Source organism: Arachis hypogaea, chromosome 5, assembly GCF_003086295.3.
Source record: "Arachis hypogaea cultivar Tifrunner chromosome 5, arahy.Tifrunner.gnm2.J5K5, whole genome shotgun sequence".
In the NCBI taxonomy this organism is placed as follows: domain Eukaryota; kingdom Viridiplantae; phylum Streptophyta; class Magnoliopsida; order Fabales; family Fabaceae; genus Arachis; species Arachis hypogaea.
Window position 1 is genome coordinate 106,014,104 of NC_092040.1, and position 4,820 is coordinate 106,018,923.

At 26.8% G+C, this 4,820-nt stretch overlaps 1 long non-coding RNA gene across 2 annotated transcripts; it reads left to right on the top strand.

The window, feature by feature from the left end:
- The first annotated feature begins 1,721 nt into the window (after nucleotides 1–1,721).
- LOC112802490 (uncharacterized) lies at nucleotides 1,722–4,584 on the top strand. Of its 2 annotated transcripts, none has more exons than XR_003202414.3 (4): nucleotides 1,722–2,228; nucleotides 3,463–3,567; nucleotides 3,743–3,846; nucleotides 4,423–4,584. It is a non-coding gene; the product is annotated as an uncharacterized lncRNA (long non-coding RNA). The 2 variants fall into 2 exon arrangements; XR_003202413.3 differs by having other exon boundaries at nucleotides 4,426–4,584.
- Nucleotides 4,585–4,820: the final 236 nt, after the last annotated feature.

Below are 4,820 nucleotides of genomic sequence, written 5' to 3' on the forward strand. Positions count from 1 at the left end.
TTAAAAGAAATTACATAAAAAATATATTTTCTTAAAAACTCATCTAAACAAACTCTTAAAAAATAGTACATACTAAAATTAAGATCACATTTTTTTATTGCTTAAAAATACTTTTTAATTAAAAAAATAAAAATATCGCCAAATACTAAAAAATGCAATCTTAATTTTAAAATATTTTTTATGTGTTACCAAATACATGATCACTATAATCACTATGATAATATCCATCATATACTCTACCTTTCAACTAATATTTTATAGTAAATATTATATATGTACGAGTGTAATAGTCCATGTTATCTATGTATGTTATTATCTAATAATCAACATTGTTATATATATGTCTTGAAATAGAAATAATATATAAGATTAATTAATTTATTAAAAAAAACTAATATAATCTGAAAATAAATTTGACAATATTTGACAATTCAAACGATAATAATCATAATTATGATAATTACATACTAACATGAGTCAATAAAATACAATTTTATATTTTTTTAATAATATACATTGTCTTGTGTAAAGGTAATACAACTAAAAAAAATACTTTTATCGTAATTCATATTTGTTTTTTCTATGTAATCTGAACATATCCTTTATAGTCTTTTTAACACTCATTGTAATAACTCGTGTAATGTATGAAAATATTATATGATATCATGCATATCATAAAATGCTTCACGAATAAATATTTTTTAATCAATTAATGAGATCCGCTTTTGCTTCTATTTCATATATGCTTTTTCTCAAAATATGCTCTGCTTCTTTTAAGGAGGTCTTAGAAGAGTGACAATAAGAAAAGAGAGGGAGAGTAGCTCTTTGGTAATTAAGATTGAAGAGGGTTTTAGAGATGGGTTCAAATTGATTGATTTATTGGATATTCTTAGGAAAAGTTAATACAACAAGTTGAAAACGACAATAGAGAAGTAATTTGAAAATTTAACGTTTTTTTTTTGTCAATAAAAAATAATGTTTGAATAGTCTTGTCAATGAATACTCCTATTTAAATAGATACAAGATTAGGTTTAAGATTTAATTTGGTAAAACTTTTTAAAAAAGTGGTAAATATTTTATTTTGTATTTAATTAAAAAGTTTATGTATTTGTGTTGATAGTTTTTTAAAGTTAGAAGTGCTTTTAAAAACAATTAAGGGGAGTGGTTGTTTTTAAAAGTTGGCCTCTACAACTTATTAAAATTAAAAAATCTAATATAATCTCATACATTAATTAATATTTAAATTTAATTATTATATTAATGTTTATTATAATATTTTTAAATTTTAAAAATTATTTTATTAAACGTTATTGTTTGTGCTTATTAAAAATTATTTTTAATTTAATTTATTAAACATAAATATTATAACTTTTAAAAAATTATCTTTTAAAAATTAGTTTTTATAAATTATTTTTAAAAAATAAAAATTTTACCAAACTAAGTCTAATTCTTTTTTAAGTAGCTTTGTTCGTGTTTTGAACATTTGTTAGTAGAAATAATAGTTTATTTCCTTTAACTAATCTAATTACTTGTTACCAAAATGAAAATGCTGGCAGGTTGGAGAAGTTATAAGAGGGTCTATGGTTACGGTTTTAGAAGGTGAACTTAAATGGTCTATGATCACAATTTTTTGGAGTAATAATAGAATATAGTTTTTAAAATTATTTTGTTTAAACTCCCCCTCCCCCCAAAACCAAAAACGTCGTCGTTAGTTTACCCCCTCTCTTTCCAAAATCTCTCTTCCCTCCCAAAATTCCCATTCTCTCGTATTAGCTAGGTCTTAACTTAGGAAAAAAATAGTGGAAAAAGATAACCCTAACCAAACCCTCTTTCATTCTTGCTTCCTGGATTATTCGTCATGCAAAACCCTCATCGTCTTGCTTCAACTATCTCAGTGTACTATCACCGTCGTTGTCGTCACTCCATCTTCTCAGACGTAGAACCAGAACCGATGGCATTCTGGATTTCTAAAATTTGCTAACAATGGCATCCTGCAGTAAAACACTCCTGTTAACACCCATTGCTTCCCATTTTCGATCTCACTTCCAACTTTCTAAGATTCCCTCTTCTTTTCTTTTTTTTTTTCTTTTTGATTAATGCTTAATATTTATTTAATATAAAATATCATTTTCTTTTTTATTATTATTTTTGAGAGAATAAAAGGGGAAGTTCTGCTTTCACTCTCGCGCTGTCAATACCATATCGAACCTGGGCCTCTTGAAAAAGCGGTAAGCTTTATAACCCTTTCTTTTCTGTTTATTTTATTTAGGTTTTCTAAAATTTTGTTGTGTTTAAATAATTAAACTAATGTATTTCACTTATCTATAGTTACTTCAATTTATTAAGTTTTACTTCTTTCTTTTACCCCATTAAATTTATGTATACCTTCGAATTTTTCATTGATTGAATATGTAGTAAAATATTTGGCTGAATTAAAGCAAACTGTTGAAATGATCTCTTGAATCTGGCTTCAAGATGTTGTTGGTTTGGCTCCAATGGTGCAACGAATAGGATTAGTGTTAGGGACTTTACTGTGCAATGTTCATGTATAAAAAAAAACAGGGTTTAAATATCTCTTATCCAATCAATGGTTGAGATTTGATCACAAATTTTATGAATTTTAAAAATTTAATCATTTTAGTTAATAAAATCAGTGGCAACTTCTTGAACACAACACAATATAAGGGTATGAACCTCCCAATTTGATAGGAATACTGACGGAATTTCCATAGAAGTTTTATGACTACATTAGAGAACTTTAGTTAATGGGCTAATCTTTTTGATAACTTTTTTCTGTTTTGCAGTCATGGTTTTTATAATATTTTTTATCTTTATTTTATTTTTTAATGTTTGGTATTATAGTTATGGCACTTAATTGTTGCAGCTCTTGTAGCTGAGTTTGATTATAAATGATTATTGAGTTTGATTATAAATGTTTGTTGAGTTTGATTATAGTCAGATTCGGTGCTATATTTGACTACTGAGTTTATTATAAATGTTTATTGAGTTTGATTATAGTCCGTGCAAACTCAGGTCCAGTGCTTGACTTTGATTATACATGTTTATTGAGTTTGATTATAGTCATGTTCGTTGCTATATTTCACTACTAAGTTTAATTATAAATTTTTATTGAGTTTGATTATAGTCACATTCGATGCTATATTTCACTACTGAGTTTGATTATAAATGTTTATTGAGTTTGATTACTCACTCCTTCACTCATTCACTAGTTCTCTACGTCACCAACTTTCAGTTAATTTTTTCATTTTTCTTTCACGAAAATAGCTACTATTTCCATTTCAAGTATATTTATTAATGTTGTATGACTTCAGAAAAAGTAGGACTTGTAGCTTGACTTCCTAATTTAAATCATATGACAAGCATATATAGGACAAAATTCATGTTTAAATTCTTATTTATTATTTTCTCTCCAAGTATTACTACCTCTTGAATTTCTGCTAGGAAAATAGTTCTACACTTTGTAATAAGGGTGGACATGGATTTCAAGTGGGAAAGAGAAAGGTGAAGACCAAGTTGACAGCAATTGCTAAATTTTTAGCTGCACAGGTAATGGAGCTTGATAAAGCAGTTTTGACTTCATTTTTTTTATTTTAGGTGATATATTTAATTTTGATGGTTTCAACTATGGAGAAAAATTAAAATAACTTAACTTTTAAGTTAGATGATTTAACAAATTTGATTAAAACGTTGTTGTAACAAGTCAATCTTAATATGAGTGCAGAACAAGTGCAAGTAATGATAGAAGCCGCTCAACAATCTCTGCCTGATGCGCGACGAAACATTCCTCCTTCACTTGAATCGAATTATGTATCAAAGGATTTCGAAGTAAGTACAGTTTAAAATTAGTAGTTAAATTAATAGTATGTTTTCGGTACTTACTAAGCTGATTGACTAAAACATTATATTTTTGGTTCTAAAATTTAGTTGTTTTAATTTTTATATCTTGTGCTCATCCTTATTAACTTAATTCCTCTTTATTGATCCCTCACCACTCACAAGGCAAAAAACTTAAGATACTTTCACTAAGTGCATGCAACATTTAACCGTTAAATGATGGGCTACAGTGAAACAAATAAGGATTTTTTTTAACAAGTTGAAGGCTAACAAGTTTGGTACCACATAGAATTTAGAATTTTTTTCAACAATTATTATTTAAGTTTGTCACTTGTGTTATAGGTAGGTCTATATCAATTAGACTTTGTTATTTACATAAAGAGGAACATGTATGTATACGTTTTGGCTAAGATTTTCTTTTTAGGTGGCTCAAAACCCTAGCAAATTCTCCTTGCTATTTAGTAGTTAAAATTTTAAAGTTAATTGACTTATTAAACTTTGTTGCATATGTACTGCATTATTAAAAGCATTTTTGTTCTATTCTAACATGTTTATTTCTTTTGCTAGCAGGAAGACATGATGTGAAGAAAATATATTCCATAAAAATATGACATGGGATGGTCTTACACTTTAGTTATCTAAATGTAATTTTTTGATGTGTTATGTGCTTTTTGAAAAGAGACTTTACTCGGTATTACATGTAATTAGATAAATTACACTTTATTTTGATTTGTGTTGTTTAGACTAAAAAGTAAACATATCTAGCTTATAATAAAACTTTTATGATTTACATACATTTCTTGTTCTTAGATTTATTTTGTGATTATCATCATTTTGGGATGTGATTATGCTTTAAAAAAATTAAATCTCATAATAAAACAAAGCAGGCTATGGTCACCATTTTAAAATAGGGTGACCATAGATAACCTATGGTCACGGCCAAAACCGTGACCATAGATAAGGCT